This window comes from Stenella coeruleoalba (assembly GCF_951394435.1).
Source record: "Stenella coeruleoalba genome assembly, chromosome: 10".
NCBI classification, from domain to species: Eukaryota; Metazoa; Chordata; class Mammalia; order Artiodactyla; family Delphinidae; genus Stenella; species Stenella coeruleoalba.
Genome location: NC_137156.1, coordinates 78,857,472 through 78,876,191, shown reverse-complemented (window position 1 = coordinate 78,876,191; position 18,720 = coordinate 78,857,472). Strand labels below are relative to the sequence as shown.

Sequence of the window (18,720 nt, the reverse complement as noted above, 5' to 3'; positions counted from 1 at the left end):
CACACAAAAGTATTTAAGGTTTAAGTCCAAGACACTTTCTGAGATCAGACAATATCCTGATATCATAGAATCCATCAACGCGGAAACATTAAATTTTCTATCTTTAAGCATTTATTCATTTATTCAATCAGTAAACATTTCTAAGTACCCATTATGTGCCAGACATCGTACCATACCTCAAAACACAAAGACAGTGCCTCAAGGAGCTTATACACTAGTGGGAACACAGACACTTAAACAGATAATTACCATGGAATATGATCTTTGCTGGAAAGAAGACGTGTATAACGTTCACTGGAACCTTCAGATAAAAGCAGCTCAAGGTTGAACTAGGGATTCAGGGAGATTTTCTAGTAGAGATGAAATCTAAGCCAACTCATGAAAGAGAAATAGAACACTTACACGGCAGGAAAGGGGTTAGAATGGGGAAAGGAAAGTGAGAAGAAGTTTGTAGACGAATGGTAAAGTGAGTGGATAGGTATAGAAATATATGAAAATAGCAAGTCTCGGGAACTACAAGTCACTCCACAAACTTACCATCACACAGGGATGATGACTGACCATGATTTTTAGGGTTAAGCAACAGCTTTATTGAAATATAATTAACCATAATATAATACCACAAAATTCACCTGTTTCAAGTGTGCAATTCAGTGTTTTTTGTATATTTATAGAGTTTAGTACAGTCACAGAGCAACTTACACCGCTGTCTAATTTTGGAACATTTTCATCACCCCCAAAGAAGTCTCCTATCTATTAGTAGTCATACTCCATTCTCCCATTCCTTACCCCTGGAAACTACTAATATACTCTGTTTCCATAAATTTGCATATTCTAGATATTTCATATAAATAGCATCATACAATATGTAGCATTTTGTGACTGGGTTTTTTACTTAGCATATATATATATTTTTTTGGCTGTGCCACGCTGCATGCAGGATCTTACTTTCCCGACCAGGGATCGAACCTGTGCCCCCTGCAGTGGAAGCACAGAGTCTTGATCACTGCACTGCCAGGGAAGTCCCACTTAGCATAATGTTTTCAAAGTTCATCCGTGTTGTTGAACATTCCTTTTATATTGCTGAATAATATTCCATTGTATGGATATACCACTTCTTGCTTATCCATTCATTAGCTGATAGACATTTGGGTTGTTTCCACTTTTGGACTGTTAAAAATAATGCTGCTAGGAACATCCTTGTACAGATTTTTGTTTGGATGTATGCTTTCACTTCTCTTAGGTATACACTGAGGAGTGGAATTGTTGGATCATATGATTTTACATAAACATACTCATATGTTTAACATGTAAGTTAAACATATGAGTATGTTTATGTAAAATCATATGATTTAACAACCTTGGGCAAGTTACATAATTTCTCTGACTCATATTTTCCTAATACTGAGAAACTGTCAAACCATTTCCAAGGTGGCTGTACCATTTACTATCCCACTAGCAATGTAGGAACATCCTATTTTTCCTCATCGTTGTCAATACTTGTTATTATCTGTCTTTTTAATTTTAGACATTTTAGTGGGGTTTGATTTGCATTTCCCTAATGACTAGTGATGTTGAGCATACTTTCATGTGCTTATTGGATATCTGTATGTCTTCTCTGGATAAATGTTTATTCAAATCCTTGCCCATTTAAAAACTGAATTGCCTGTTTATTGCCAAATTGTTAGAGTTATTTATATATTCTGGATTCAAGTCCCTTTTTCAGTTTATGACCTGCAAGATTTTTCTCCCATTCTGTGGGTTGTCTTTTCACTTTCTTGAAGTGTCCTTTGAAGCACAGAGTTGTTTTCTTTCTTTAATCTGATGTAATCCAATTGATTTGTTATTTCTTTTGTTGCTTATGCTTTAGGTGCCGTACCTAAAAAATCACTGCCTAACCCGAGATCATATAGATTTACTCCTATGTTTTCTTCTAAGAGTTTTACAGTTTTTAGCTTTTATAACATCTATGATCCATTTTGATATGGTGTGACGTAGGGGGTCCAACTTCATTCTCTTGCATGTCAGTATTCAGTCGTGCCTATACCATTTGTTGAAAAGACTATTCTTTCTCCATTAACAAGTCTGGAATCCTTGTTGAAAAATCAATTGACTGTAAAAGTAAAGGTTTATTTCTGGACTCAATTCTGCGCCATTTTTCTATATGTCTATTCTTATGCCAATACCACATTTTCTTGATTACTCTGATTAAAAAAAAAATGTCAGAGAACTACATTACACCTCTACCTTTAATAAACTATTCAAGAGGCAAACAGAGCCAAGGGTGGAAAAATTAATCAATTAGTGTTTTTAATCTCAATTTAGTCATAATATAACAACTGAAAACCATTTTCAGAGAAAGTAGAAAGAATTACAGGTCATCATGTTCTCTATAAAAAGCTCTTTTATGCTGATGGATCTTTTTCCCTACCCACAAAAATTTCCTGGAAGTCACATTTTTGAATCACATTTTAAATTCCTGCCTTTAATATGCACTTATTGAGAACCTGCTCTTTGCAAGTATATTTCATCTAAATGCTTCAGAAAATAATTTCTAAAGTTAATAACCATGTTTGTAATGGTATGTATTAATGTATGTGTAGTGTATTCATTTTCCACATCAGTATTTTCTGTATTTTATTTTATTATTTTACTTTCTGCCACTTAGCTGTACAACCTTGGGTAAGTTACGTAATTCCTCTGACCCCTATTTTCCTAATACTGAGAGTACCTCCTCTCACTGAGTTCTAATAAATATTAAATAAGAAATGCATATAAAGATCTTAGTAGAGTGTCTGACACACAGAAGCACTTAAAAGGCTTAGACTATTAGCTTTTACTATTAGAGTATTAGTAGGAGATGCACAATGATTATCTGTTGAAAAAATGTAATTTTCATGTGTTAATTAAAGAAACCGGAAATGGACAATAATGCAATTCCTAGAGTTCTATTTCACTAAATAAGCTCAGTTTGTTCATCCTTCCGCCTAGCTGTAACTTGGTCCCATACCCACATGAGAAAGTAGAAAGTGTTGACAGACATTCAGTTACCTTAATGTTTCCACCAACTCTAACTTCTGATTTGGTCTTTATTTGATGACTTCTTCCAAGATTGGTCCTTTTATCTTTCTATAAAAAAGATGGTTTTCTAAGCAATTTAACAGGTAAAAAACTCCTGAAATATGTGGGCAACACAAATGATGAATAAACTATTTGAAAGCACTTGTCCAAATGTACCACACTTGAATTTCAAGTCTAATCTACTTAAAAAATAAAAGTTTGCTAGTATCTCATCTTTCCCATCAGCTATAAGGGAGTTTCATTCCTTTAAATAGTTTTCTGACTTGTATATTTTCCAAGGTAAAAGTTAGTGGACATTAGCTGTGCTTTGGTTACCAAGCACTCATTCTCCCTTCTCTTATTAATAGCACCTTGATTTCTTTTGGAGAATCGCATCTCTTGGGGGATGGCATCTGTTCTACAAAAGGAACATTCCTGAGCCAAGAGGGGTGGGTGTGTGGCCCAGCTTAGACAACTAGATTATGTTTTTGGATTCTGGACCTTGAGTGACATTGCGTAAGAAGGGGATGAGGGGCTGAGTTGAATCATTCCTGTAGCAATGCACAGATTTGACTATGAAATGAAGCCATTCCTTAGTTTCAACCATATATATGTCCTGAGCTGCCTCGTTTCCTGTATTTTTTGCAGCCCAGTTCCTCAGCATTCCCTTTCATTATGTGAACTTCCCTAAATCCTTCCAAGAAATCACTTCACTTGTTACTCAAAGGCCATTTCTGTTACTTGCAACCTCCCAAACTCTGAGGGATACAAAGTCTGCCTCCATCCCTACCCATTTCCAGACCATCCAAAAGAAGTAGGGCTACTTTTAGCAAGTTTTCTGTATGCATTTGCTTGTTAACTCATTTAAGCTCCCCAAAAAACCATCCGTAAACTCCCTTGAAAGTTTCCTATTCCTTTTAAGTTTCAGAATCTCTTAAGAGTTCCAGAACTCTCCTCCAAAGTATTTGATTGAAACCATGTGTGATAGGACAAAAGTGATGTTTGATAATGATGGAGAAACCCACAAAATCCTCCTTTCCCCTCCATCCTTCAGTTTTTCAATAAATATCTAATGAGGGCATACTTGCCCTGTCCTAGATGCTAGAAATACAAAAATGACTAGGACTGAGTCTTGTCCCTTAGAGAGCCTAGAGTCTAGTAGGGGAGATAAGACACACAGAAATAGTGGTAATGCCAACAGAGACTGTGATAAGAGCTACAACTGACGTACAGATCAAGTGCTAAAAGAGCCCAAAGGAGGGAATATTAATTCAGGCTGGAAGGACTGGGGAAGATTTCAGGGGAGGAGGTGAAACCTCCAGCCGACTAATCCTCCTGTAAGTGTCCAGTGGCCAATTACCTCCAGGAAATGGAGTTTGCAAAATTAAGCCTGGCCTGCAGAAGATCGTTTATTTTCTCTTAGCATGCCATATTACAGTTTCCAAGGTTTATGCCTTCTTGGCCAATGTACTAAATTGCTTAGGACAGGACTGAGAACATAAGGGTGTCAAACCTTGCTGGTCTCTGCCTAATATGTCTGGGGCCTGGTGTTTGCATCATTCTAGTCAGTGGGACCAAGAGACAACTGACCGTGGTCTGAATTGGGGCCAATGTGTTTCTCAGCAGTCTTTAAATATGGTTTAAAATTAACTACCACCTCCAAGTAGCCACGTGGGCTTCTTTTCTTCAAATGGGAACAGCGGCTACACCAAGCCTGCAACTCGTTTTCAGCTGCCTTGAAAACAGATATTCCTTTCACATCCTTTTATTTCCACATCTTCCTTTCTTCTGCCAACATAATATGGCCAACGTTCTTCTCCATTTTAACAGAGAAAGGATGCTCTGAATAAATCTGGGATGGACAATTGGTCTGACAGAACGGGCTTGAAAAACTTATTACTGTTCCTGGTCACACTGGCAGGGGTTTTGCGTGAAATGCTCCTTTCATGCTGCTAACTTTGAAGACATTAGGAGGCAGTGTTATTTGGCTGTTGTGTACCTAGGTGACAACGAATTCGTCTATCTAGCCAGAGAGTATATAACTGAAAGACAGAAAGCCACTTCTTCTTTAAAAAAGTTCCCATTTTGGGCTTCCCTGGTGGCGCAGCGGTTGAGAGTCCGCCTGCCGATGCAGGGGACGCGGGTTCGTGCGCCGGTCCAGGAAGATCCCACATGCCGTGGAGCAGCTGGGCCCGTGAGCCATGGCCGCTGAGCCTGTGCGTCCGGAGCCTGTGCTCCGCAACGAGAGAGGCCACAACAGTGAGAGGCCCACATACCAAAAAAAAAAAAAAAAAGTTCCCATTTTTCCAAGATTTAATTTTTAAATTTAATTAAAATTTATTTTAATTAAATAAATAAATTTTAAATTTAATTTTCCAATTAAATTTGATAAAATAAGTAGCCCAGTGCCGCCTTTCACCTACCTACAAAATTCACATTGTGGACAGTGTTTACATTAGTCTTCTATTGGACAAGAGCAAAGGGAAAAAATGGAAGGCCACTGCTTCTTACCGAGTTTAGGAAGAAAGACTTTGTACGTCATTATTTTATTGAACTCTGCTGTGTGAACACATTAGGGATGGTGCTTCTGGGTCTCACACTCCCAGAAGCTCCTTGGGAACGACATAACATTCCTATGGAAGTCGGCATAAAAGAGGAAAGAAGGCTTCAGTGGGAATTCTAATGCTACCCTGATTTCCCCAGCCTCAGTGTCCTGAATTTCCAGCTTAGTTCAGTGACCAATGGGATGTCCTGACGATCTTTCATACTTGGGAAGGGGTGTAGATAGAGAAGGCAGAGGTCTTCAGCGCTATGGTCCTTCATTTTTTCCCAGTGGGAAAAAGTCATTTCTGAAGTTTATCCTATAGGGCAGAGGAGATTTCTGGGGCCCAAAGGGGGCATACATATTTGCTGTTATGCGTTGAATTGAGTCCTCCATAAAAGATATGCTGAATTCTTAATTCCCAGTACCTCAGACTGTGACCTTATTTGGAAATAGGGTCACTACAGATGTAATTAATTAAAATGATGCCATGCTGGAGTAGGATGGGCCCCTGATCCAATATGATTCGTACCCTTACAAGAAGATGGCCTCGTGAAGACAGAGACACAGGGAGAACGCCATGTGACGACTAAGCCAGGAAATGCCAAGGACTGCCAGCAAACCTCCAGGATCCAGGAAGAGGCCAGGAATGGTTCCCCTGCAGGTTTCAGAGGGAGCCTGGCCCTGTTGACACTTTGGTCTCAGACTTCTAGACTTCAGAACTATGAGATAATAAATATCTGTTGTTTTAAGCCATGCAGTTTGTGGTACTTTGTTACGGCAGCTCTGGGAAACTCATACATTTGCTTAAAACTCTCCTAGATTGTATTTTCTTGATACCTGAGACTCAGACATCCAGGTCAGTGGTCCACTTTATACATACCTCCTCCTCCAAACCGTGTCTTTTGTTCTACGCCCCCTGAGCATCTCCTAAGTTTCCCATATGCTTTCCCACTTCTGGGAGTGTGCTGCCTTCCTGGCACAGCCAGAACCCAGGACGCCGGGTCTGCTCAAAGTCTACTCATCATTCAAAGGCAGTTCAAAGGGAAAACTCCCCCATCAATCCTGAGTGAGCAAGAGTAACACTGCCCTCCAAAGTGGACTGTTTGTACCAGCACTCTGCTGGCCATTCAGCTAGCTGACTGCATGTCTAGGTTCCCTCCATATATTATAACTCTTTAAAAAGTTGAGACTGTTCACTTCCTTTTGTATCTCTGAGATGCTTGCTTCTCAAAGTACAGTCCTTAAACTAGGAGAATAAGTTCAGAGAATCTCGGTCCCCATCCCAGACCCAAATCAGGATGTGCATTGTAACAAGCTCCTGTGAGATTGCATAGATAGTAAAATTTGAGAAGCAGCCCCTAGAGGACCTTGGCATACCAGCGACTATTTACTCAATGTATCCTTTGCATCTGCTACTTAGCTGAGTGTTTTTACTGATATTATTCCAAATTAGACAAGTCTATTAGCAATTCAAGGTACGTATTTATTACCCCATTACACAGATGAGAAGATTGGAGGGAAGCTAGATTGGAAACTGCAGGGAATATTCCCACCTCTCTTCCCAGTTCAACACAATTCCCACGACTTGGCCTACCTAGTGGTTTTTCAGGCAACAATCGTAGCTGTGCAGGGAGTTGGAATCTCAGGGGGAAATCTGAGCATCTGTTGCCGACATAGGCCTCTTTTTGCTAGTTTAACACTTAGCTGATGAACCCATGTCTCTCCAGATACTCCATCAAAAAAGGGTTCCATGGAAACACTCACTTTGGGAAATGCTGCAAATTACACAGCCTTCTTGAAGATTAATAGTGTACAGCCACCTATTAAAGGCTTCATTCTATGACCTCGGTAAATATACCTACTTAGCTTGGTTTAACTCAGTTTTCCGTAAAGTTTATTTGACTCCAAATTCAGGTTGTGTAACAGCCATTAACATTCTGTGAAGGGCACGTTGGTTTAAAATGAAATGTTAATGACAAAGGGAGATTAACAGAGAGGTTCAATTCATGGGTTGCTTTTTAATTGAGAGAGAAACAGACACACACAGAGAGAAAGACAGAGACAGAGAGAGAAAGAGAGATTTCTCTCCTGTAGTATTCTTCGAAGTGGAAGTTTTCTCAAAATGAGGTATTAGCATGTGGGAAGAGCTAGGAACCAGCATGAGCTCCTGAACCACTAGGAAGAACGGTTCATTTCTCTATGCATTATTTAATATAACGTCCTCCCTAGAATCTTCTGTTCCATGCTGTAACTCAAGACAAAGGCCTTGGATAAAATTAAGTAGGATGCTAACTCTGAAGCACAATGGGAAGATAAAGTGCCAGATTAAATCATACTAACTTTTAAAAATGATCACCAAGGTCATGGGCTTGACACATGGGGGGCGTGGTATGGCAAAGGAGCAGGATAAAGCCATGCAAAAGACATTAATTACCCATCAGGGGGTTGCTGGGGAGAGGGAGCAGGAAGCCTTATGCATTTGGCTACCAGAGGACATCTCTTTTCAAGGATTCTTTTCCTCTTGAGAGGAAGGGCTTCATTAAGAGGCTTTTTGCTCGGGGTGGACTCCGGGTAGTTCCAAGGGTAGATTTATCTGTATTCCTGGCACTGATGAAGAGCAGCTCCTGGTCCACAGAGCTTCTCAGGGTTCTGGCAAGTAATGCCCCCATTCTCTGGAGTTTTTTTTTTTATCAAGGACAGGCATCCCTTTAATGCAAATCTAGGGCAGTGGTTGATCACTGCCTGTGCAATAACAATGGAAATGACAGGATGGGGTTTCCCAGGTATTTTCTTTTCAGAAATAAAGAGTGGATTTGAGGTTGTTATTTAGAAGTAGAGATGTCTTCCTGAAGCTCCTCTCTGTGAGGACATGGACACAATCGCCTGAAATGCCTTTTGGGTGATGCATCTGCCATCAGTTATACAAAGAGACACGAAAGCAGGCAGATTGCAAGTGCTACATGGGTTTTCCACTGAAGTCCATAGATATTTTTTTTCCCATTTAAAAAAATATTCCTTTATTCAAATAGTTTTTCAGGTTGTATCACATCTGGCCAGGGTTTGTGACTACAGAGGATGGGCATCACCTAGAAGCCACATTGAAACTGAAAAATGCAGATCATCACAGAGGAATATAAAGATTCTCAGGCTGTTGCCTAGCAGTGGAAACAACTCTGATCCCCATCACCTTTTCTGTGAGAAGGGCTTCTTCTATAAAATAGAAAATTTAATAACTTACAGACTTTTACCTCTTTACCCAAGCTCTTTCTCCTGGAAACATTAACAATTAATGATTTTTTATTTTTTATTTTTAAAAGAAAATAGCTTTTTATGGGGTTTGTGAATATCCTTAAGGAGATTTTTTTTTTTTTTTTTTAACTTGTGAGATGAAGCAGGATTTGTGGTTTTAAAGTAGTATCTTATTTGGGGTAAGATTTCAATTTTAGTTTGTTTTCCAGATTTTTCTTACAAGTTTTTTTTTTCTTTTTCTTTTTAAAAAGGGGCATCCTTGAACCCTCTTAAGTTCTATGCAAAATTTCATGTTTCTGTTCATTTTTCTGGGGAGAAGGTCCAGTTTCTTCATGATCCACAACAATTTAAAATATACTGCCTTAGAGTATAGAGATTATAAGTAAGAATCCATCAATTATTACTGTTATAAAGAAGGTTTAGGTCAATGTGGTACAGAACTTTCAGGACAAAACAGAAAAATCTTTTTTAACTTTTACATAATTGCCACTATTTAATACCATAAGAACAGTGGTCATATTAATCAGGGTTAATAAAGCTGAAATTCTTAGGAAAACTGCTTCATAATGACAGAGCATATTCAGGGTGATTTTAAATGGGATTCTTGGTCTTTATGTCAATTATTATGAGACTAAACTTTGAGCAGTTCTACTTTGATTGTTTCTAGAATTTATAAGTTGCCCAAATAGCATGCTCTTAGTTTGATTTACCTTCCAAACCCCATTTTTACCTTATATTTAACAGTTCTTTTCAACTCAGATTGCAAGGGATGGGAACTAAGTTTTAAAAACCACTTATAGTGGGGCTTCCCTGGTGGCGCAGTGGTTGAGAATCTGCCTGCTAATGGAGGGGACACGGGTTCGAGCCCTGATCTGGGAGGATCTCACATGCCGCGGAGCAACTAGGCCCGTGAGCCACAACTACTGAGCCTGTACGTCTGGAGTCTGTGCTCCGCAACAAGAGAGGACGCGATAGTGAGAGGCCCGCGCACTGCGATGAAGAGTGGCCCCCGTTTGCCACAACTAGAGAAAGCCCTCGCACAGAAACAAAGACTCAACACAGCAAAAATAAATAAATAAATTAATAAACTCCTACCCCCAACATCTTCTTAAAAAAAAAAAAACACTTATAATTCAGAACATTTTCTTTTATTCCCAGTGATTTGGGAACTCAAAACCTTGGCTGTCTCTTTCCCTATGACTGACTGCTGTAACCCACACTGAGAGATTCTGGTACCATGCTTATTTTGACAGAATGTGTTCAGTTTCTCTTTGCCCTCCGAATCACATCCTAACTTTACCCAGCAGTAAGTAGTAATATCCTTTAAGGAAGAGTCTGCTTTTCTTTCCAAGGGCACGAGGCCCCTCATATTTTCTTACCCAATCATGAAGAACAGATTTATAGTTACTGGTATGAAATCTTGTTTTCTTTTTTACCAGTCTACAGCATGGACTCTCTAAACTGGTAAATACTACTTTTTTGGTAGGAAAAGTCTGCCAAGAGGATAGCTGAACTCAGCCATGTTCAGCTACCCAAAACATAATTGGAAAGAGGAAATTACTGTACTGGATATATTCCCTCTCGGACATAATAATGATGAAACAATAGGGTTTATTAACAGGCTCAGTTCAAATGCTTAGCTTTAAGCACAACGAATATAATTTTGAGTTTCACTCTACCTACTGAAAACACCCAAACGAGCATTCCAGGTTGGCAACATTTATTCTGCAATTTAAATTCAGAAAGTCAGAATTTCATTGTGTATTAAAATCCATCGCCGTTTCTACTTCTGCTGAAGATTTTCATTGGTTCAGCTTCCGATCTTCACCTCATGAGGACTCAGTCACAAAAGGCACAAGGCTAAAAATATTCACTTTACTTATCCTGTTGGGTCCACTTGCTCCAAAGGATTGATTATACAGCAGTGCACAGAAATAAAGACTATGGAAACCCTTCTGCAGCTTATAAGTTAATCACTATCCTTTATATTTTCTGTACATGAGGAAAGGTACAAACTTGATACCCACAATACTGTTTGCTTGTCATTTCTAGTCTGCAAAGTAAAGTTTGGGTTGAAAATCCACAGTCCAAAGAAACCTCCCCCGCCAAAGCCATTCCCTCCAAAGAGGGAGGTAATGGTCAGGTCTGATAACAAGGAAGAGTTCTGAGCCTGTAGAGGTGAATTCAGGAGACTTGCCTCTCTGGGCCACGGCAGCAACTCTTTTTAGTAAACTGTGCACTAATTGCTGCTGTCACTTGGCGTCAGCCCTCCAGTAATAAGCAAAATAAGGTCAACAAACTACCAAATCCCAAGTGCAAGTGTCAAGAGCTTCCCTACTGCTGTGTCAGCGTGTCCCAGACAGAAACGATCTACTCCAAAACACCCCAGGAAGAAGGAGTAGAGCAAAGTGCTTAGGAAGTACTGTCCAGTACACTTTATACAAGGTTTATTCTCTCGTAGGAAGGTCCTAGGACTGGCACATTCGATTCCGTCCAGGGCGCGGCACTGGACGGAGGTGTGCTCCACACCACTGTAGGCCTGGCCACCGAACTTGAGACAGCCATAACCAAGTTCCTGGGAAGCCGTTGCATTTCCAACATGGTCCGCTGGGTCTTCACACTATAAATTCATCGGGTAGGTAAGAGCAAGGGATGACTGGAGAGTGGGGTCACCATAGCCCCAGCTCACAGAGCAGGTGGCGCCCTCCGGGTGGGTAGCGCCAGCGGATGTGGGCTCGGGCTCGGCGGTAGTGTTGTGCCAGTGGCTCCGAGAGACACAATGCAGCAGAAGGAGATTCCCCATCAGCAAAGCCTCCTGGCCGCAGAGAAGTAACTCACTCACCGGGCAACCACCCAGCACCATCTTCCCGGGCCCAGTGGCGGAGACCCGGCCTCAACAGCAAACCCCGGCCAGCACTGCTGACCCAAGCCCCGCCTGGTCAGGCCTCTCCAAGCAGCCCCCCATAGATATTTTTTTTCACTGTGCCCTGTGAGCTCATTTCCATATATTATTTGCTGTTATTCTGCCTGGTGTTCCCTCTGTCCAGAATGCCTTGGTTTGGCCCCCATTTCTGCCTATTGAAATCTTACCCATTCTTCAAGGTCCCATGCAAATTTCTCCTCTTCAGAGAAGGGTTTCCTGATTACCTCCAGAGAAACAAATGCTACCCTTCTGTGGTCTCTTTGGACCTTTCCTATAGCATTGATCACATTTTGATTTCTACTGTCATAGGGCCCATGGCTATCTCCGAGGTCACCTTTGAAAATGGGATTGGATGCTATATCTCACTTACCCCCCAGTCACACTGAGCTCATAGCTGACGTTCAGCAAATGCCAGATGAATTGTACCTCAACACTGTAAGAGACTGCAGTTGCAGGTAGGCCAAGTTTATCACTCAGCATCCTGATTTGGATGACTAGATGATATTCCCCTTACTTCTAGGCTTGTGCTTCTTTCTTTGTTTGCCGATCTGCTTCTAGACCAGTGTTTCCCAAATGCCGGTCATTCGCATCACTCTCGTGAGTCATATCACATCTGTGGATCACTTATGCCTCCACTTACTTAATAACTTTCTTTAAATTGATTCCTCTTTTCCTGACACTAACTCATTTAAAAAGTAGACCAGGGCTTCCCTGGTGGCGCAGTGGTTGGGAGTCCGCCTGCCGATGCAGGGGACATGGGTTCGTGCCCCGGTCTGGGAAGATCCCGCATGCCGCGGAGCGGCTGGGCCCGTGAGCCATGGCCGCTGAGCCTGCGTGTCCGGAGCCTGTTCTCCGCAGCGGGAGAGGCCGCAACAGTGAGAGGCCCGCATACCGCAAAAAAAAAAAAAAAAAAAAAAAAAAAAAAGTAGACCATTTACCTCGAATTAAAAGTCTAGTATCACTTGCCTTTAATAGAAAATAAATATACGTATGAATACAATCAGAATAAAACCTTATTGAATTCATTCATATGACAAACATTTATTGTGCATTCACTCTGTACTGGGCACTGTGCTAGGAGCTGGGATACAGCAGTGAACAAGTCCCAGCTCTTTGGGCTTACACTCTATCAGGGAAAATGGAAAATGAACCACCCAACAGGAAATATACCACAATAAAAGCTATAAGGCAAGTGAAGCAGAGCAAAGAGATGGAGAGGAAGTAGGGCACTATTTAGATAAAGAGGTCAGGAAGGGCCTCTCTGAGGAGGTGATATTTGAGCAGAGACCGGGAAGAGCCAATCAGGCAACTATATGGAAGCAGAGGCTTAAAGAGCCCAGGAAAGAGCAGACATCATGGTCCCAAGAAGGGAATCGCTCTTGGTGGTATCTCAAGGCCTCTGTGGAGGCGGATTTTATCTCAAGTCCTGGAGGAGGGGAGTGCGGCTGCAGGGTACTGAGGGAGGGAAGAGCACCAGGAAGTGAGGTCAGAGACAGAAGCAAGAACAACAGCATGTCAAGCCTCACGGACTAAGGCAACGACTGATTCATAAAGGGACGGAGATTCTAGAACATGCCACTGCACTCTGGGAAATAATGCCTTTCGTTCAGTGAAGATCTGAGGGAAGTCTCCTTCGGCCTCCTAACTGGAACATCGCTCTTGGTTCATGACCAAACCCTGCAGTCAGCAGTCTTGTCTCCAAGAGATGGGGGCACTTCCGGGGACCCAAAGGGTTCATTGCCTTCTCTCTGGTTCCCTACACTCTTCGTCCCTTTTGGACAGCGCCAGGCGCACAGCAGACACACCTTTATCCTCGGTGGAAGGAAGGAAACGTGTATCGCTTCTGCCTTCCGGACTGTGTCTCTTTGCTATGGATCCTGCTACTGACCCCACCCTGCCAGAGCACGCAGGGAAGAGAAGTATCATCAGGAAAGGCCACTGCCCTTGACTTCTCCTTCTAAAGCAGAGGTTCTCAGTGAGGGCTGTCCACCAAAACCATGTGGAGAGTTTTGTCAAGATACCGATACTGCCTGGGTCTCAGCTGCAGAGGTTCAGGCTTAACTGGTCTGGTGTAAGACCTGGGCATCTGTGGTTTCAAAAGGTCCACGGGTGATTCTAATGTGCTTCAGGTTGAGAACCACTGCTTCAAGGGAAGTAAGCATTTTCACCTCCATTTTCACAGAAGGAGAAATCAAGAATTTCAATTTTCTAGGCTTGCATAAAAACTAGTATTTTGAAGTGATATAGATACATGGGTGGACAGGGAATAGGAACACACTAGATGTGAGATTCCCTGTGCCAGGCATAGAATATTAAACAAGACTGTATGTAAAGTGCTTTGAAACAAACATGTATTTTGTTATAGTCAGTGACTGCAAAGATCTGTGAAAAGTGTTCAGATCAGAGGGAACAGCAAGTGCAAAGGCCTTGAGGCAGTATTGTATTGGAGGAATTGTGGAACAGGGGAGAATGGTAAGAAATGAAGTCAGAGATGTTAATTTGATTCATTCCCTATTTATTACCCCAGCAAATGAGGTCTTTTTTCTTTATAAAAATTAACCTCCTGCATAAAGTCTCTTTATCATATGCTATTCTCCAGATACATTCTGCATAGCTGGAATGTCCTTCACCCTTTCTGGTTTACCATATCCTAGTCTAGATTCTCTATGTCCTTCAAAGTTCTATTCAGTTGCCACCACCTTCAGGAAGCCTTCCGTGATCGTTCCAGATGGATGCAATCTCTTTCCTCTGTAAAGCACCACAGCCTATTCCTTTACCCTTCTAATGGACAGTAGCTCTCTTTGTCTTATTTATCTCTCCAGCCTGTTATGTACCCCCTACCCCCTGCCCCACTCGAAAGACTAGGTCCAGGTCTGAGCTCTCTGGAAGTCCCTTTCTCTTTGCTTAGTGCTAGCCCTGCATTACACACAAAAGTAGGGCTCAAAAACATTTACTGAAGGGTTAGCTATGTGCCTTCAATTCTCTTCAACAAGAACAGCAATCCAACCAACCTAAGCACATCTACACAGTAATTAAAGCAACAAACAAAACTGTATTGGCTCTTGGACTCTGAGTGCATTCTTGACTTTCCGACAATGGTTTCTGATCATTCACCTTTGAAAGAACATATTGCAATTGAAACGAAACATATCAACCCAGACAGTTTCAGAAAAGCCAAGTCATTTGTTCACTAAGAAGGATCACGGTAGCCAGGAATGAAGACCACAAGGAAATGAAATGCTATCAGTTTCATCTATTTGAATAGTCACTTGGGAGTAGTGCAGAAAACAGAAGGTGGCGAGATGAAAAAAAGAGAACAGATAAAAAGCATTGTTGATATAGACAGTGGGTTGGCTTGCTGTGGTCGGTGGTGTGTGACTTTCTGTGGCCAACCTGATTTCTCCCACGCCTATGGATTCTCCCAGAAGGATTCCCTTTATGGTCGGGGACCCTAGTATTCAACGATTGACAAAACCAGTCTTGTTTAACCCAACCACTACTCTGAAGAATGGTCAGCATCGTCCCTGTATCACAAATGCTGAAATTGACCTGTGGCACTTGGAGGCACCATGGACTTGGGAGTGAGGGTTCCAGCCTTGGGGCTGAGTAGCTTGGGCTCCATTTCCAGCTCTGCCCACTTGCTGTGTGATCCTGAGCAATATTCAATTGTAATAGTAATAATTCCTTCTTCACAGAGTTGTTTTGAGGGTGGGCCGAGTCCACACATGTAAAACACTTAGGACAGGACCACAGATACAGGTGGCATTCAGTACATGTTAATTCAGTATTCAGTGAGGCTAGGTCACTTGTCCGAGGCTGGCAGGTGGTAGGGCTATGATTTGAATTTAGGTGTGTCTAAAGGGAAATACTTAGTAGTGATGGGCTACTGCAAATGGAGTTAGCAATACACTTGAAAGTAGAGAATTGCTCTAATTTTGCTCCCATGCTCACTTGAACATCACTGAATGGCCAGGGCATTTCCTTAGTACCTTCCTTTTCTTGTTTGTCCACGTTAGAGCCCTTTGCTGAGCAAGCAGGCCTCCAGGCCTGGGACACAGCTAGAGTCCTCCATAAACAAGGTTGTGTGTGCAAGGTGAAGTGGTGTGTCTGTTCCCTCCTCCAGATATTTCGAATCAAGAATTCAGGAATTTCAAGGTGTGGGTATTCCAGACATTATAGAATAATATAGGTGAGATAAAACTTATCAATCAAAGATGAAGGTATGTCTCCTGATAAGTTTCCATCCTTCCATATCCCCTGTTCCATTTCTCTCATATAGAGAAGGAGGATGGACTTAGTGGGAGAGGACATGGGTGATTCTTTGAGTTACCTGTAATCTGGGACTTTGATTTTGATGAAATACATGCCACATGGTTCACAGAATCTCCGAAGATTCTGAAAGACCCTGGGATCACTGCTGCACTTGTGAAATCATATTGTTTGCAGCCCTCCCTCCTCAATCTGCATCATGAAATCATTCCTTTCAGTGTATGTGCATATGGTCACTCTTGCCACATTGCACTGTGCTCATTCATTTCCCTATTTGTCTTCTTTTCTACATTATGAGTGCTCAAGGGCACAGAATGTATCCAGCATACAGCAATGATTAGAATCTCTGGCTTTGGCGTCGGGTATTCCCAGCTAGAGCCCTCTCCCTTCTGACCGTGTTCAGATAAATGAAAATGTGTCTACAACCTCTATGTTTGGGGGTAATTTTAACCTGGAATAGATTGGTGCCCCCAAAGTTGCAAAATATGATGTGAATGTGCACGTTTCTATGGAGAATTCAAAGCTTCATCAGATTCTCAAATTGGGTGGGGGGAGGAAGGAACAAGGTTCCAAAAGAAGTGAAGAATTTCTCCTGTAATTAAATAAATTAAGTTTATGAAGTAACTCTGGGTTCTTCACAGTACTTCTTTTCTATAATAAAGAAAAAGGGATGCTATATCCTTGATGTCTACATTAGGAGAGGCAGTTTTTACATCCCTTTAATGCTTTTCCAGTACAGATTCACTTAGTGTATGATTTTTTTCTGTTTCTTAAAATATCTTTTCCTCCATGATCATCCACTGAGATCAAACTCAGGTTTGATCTCACCCTACTAAGCACCTGAAAGCACATGAACTCATTTAACCATTAGGATGATTCTCCAAGTAAACCTTACTATCCCCATTATACGGAAAAGGAAAATGAGACTTAGAGGTAAGATCAGTTCCAAAGCTTTCAATCTGTGCTGATAACCCCTATGCTATACTGTCCTCATCTTTGCTAGAGTCCTCAGTTTATGGATACAAGCTTGTCTAGTTCACTGTTTGGTTCCTAAACCATCTTCGGCTAGAGATGTCAGAATTCTCCTTAAGCATTCAGTCAATACATATGTAGAAAGATCACTCTAAAGCCCACAGTTTATTTTTTCTTTGACTCAGGACGTTAACATCCTCCAACAAGTAGTTCTTGCTTTGATAAACAGACTTTGCAAGGCAGGTTAAATGACATCCCATATATAACACTATTCAAAGCCTTCATGAATTTATATTACATTTTTTAGGCAAAGAGAAAAAAGAATAATACATCAAGGATTCTAGTGAAAATATGACCTACAAGTAAAACAAGAGAAATGTTGCTTTCTAACACTTGGAAAGTCAACCAAATTGATATTTAAAGAGAAAGAAAAAATTGACAGAACATAGAGCTAAGTGAGAGGCAGACTCTTCATGGCTTCTGGAACTCTGTTCTGAGTAGTTAAACTACAAAACTGAGTTATAGAGGGGAGTAAAGACCATGGTCTTTGGCATCAGGTAGAGATGGATTTGAATCTAGTTCAACTACAAAATGAAGGTGAAGCTTCACTATCTTATAAGATTGTTAAGAGAAAACAATGTCAGCACTGTATAGGTGGTCACTAAGCATTAATATTCCTTCTTCCTTTACAATTTCTCTTCTGATTTGGCATAAAACCAGTGTAACTGTTTCCAGTCGGCGGTTCTTTAAACATGAATTTGCCTCTGATACAACTGATGTCCTAGGGATACAGGACCTTGCTGATGAGTCATGAGGAGCCCTGGACCGTTCTTTAGAACCATTCTAAGAATCCAAGTGATATTTCCAAAGCATGTTCATCCAGAAAGAAGACCAATCCAGCGTTAGATGTCTAAGCTAAGGAAAGACCAGGAAAGAGACACTCTGACATGGGGTGTCCTTTTCTAACCCACCCAAGATGGGCAGCTTGAGTTAGTACCACTTTCTGGGTGTCTTTCTAAATAGCCAATGCTTACGAAACTTTTATATCCTTTGAACAGCAAATCTAATTTCAGAAATTTTTGTTGAAGAAATAATTTTTAAAAAAACTATGCTGGCTATGTATAAAGGATGCTGATTGCAGCATTGTTTATTTTAGTCCAATTAATTGCTGGACTAGTTGTTGATTGGAAACCAACTAATTGTTCACCTGTGGGAACTGGTTAAATAAGTTGTGGTCCATCTGTATAAGAGGGGGGCCTGTGGTCATGATGATGAGAAGAATATGTAATTTAAATGTTCACAGTGCATTAAGTTTAAGCATAAGTTAGAAAACTTATGCTTATGTTCAGGTTGACCCTATTTTGTGTGTGAAAATAGATTAATATGACGCTAGTATATACTATATACACAAAATTTGGAAGATGAAAACACATGTCATATGTCTTCTCAACTGTGTGTTTTTCTGAATTATCCAAATTCTCTACAACAATTTTTTGTTGGTTTGGTAATAAAAACAGAAGTGATTTAAAAAATCTCTAAGACTGTGATCATTCACAATACACATTCTAGTGTCTCAATCTTCCCTTTTCGTTTTCCCAGGCCAAAAGCTCATGGATATGCCTCCATTTCTGCTAACAGGCAACCTGGGAAAAAGAACTCAACTATATTTCCATTCTTCCATTTAAGGAAACATTGTGTTCAT

At 41.0% G+C, this 18,720-nt stretch overlaps 1 protein-coding gene and 1 pseudogene across 2 annotated transcripts in view; both read right to left on the bottom strand.

The window, feature by feature from the left end:
- Positions 1–18,720, bottom strand: part of SYNPR (synaptoporin) — a 294,187-nt gene that overhangs the window by 61,850 nt on the left and 213,617 nt on the right. The gene's annotated exons all lie outside the window — the stretch shown is intronic.
- LOC307192268 (TM2 domain-containing protein 2-like) lies at positions 11,079–11,717 on the bottom strand (annotated as a pseudogene). The gene has a single exon. The product of its transcript is annotated as a TM2 domain-containing protein 2-like (transcript).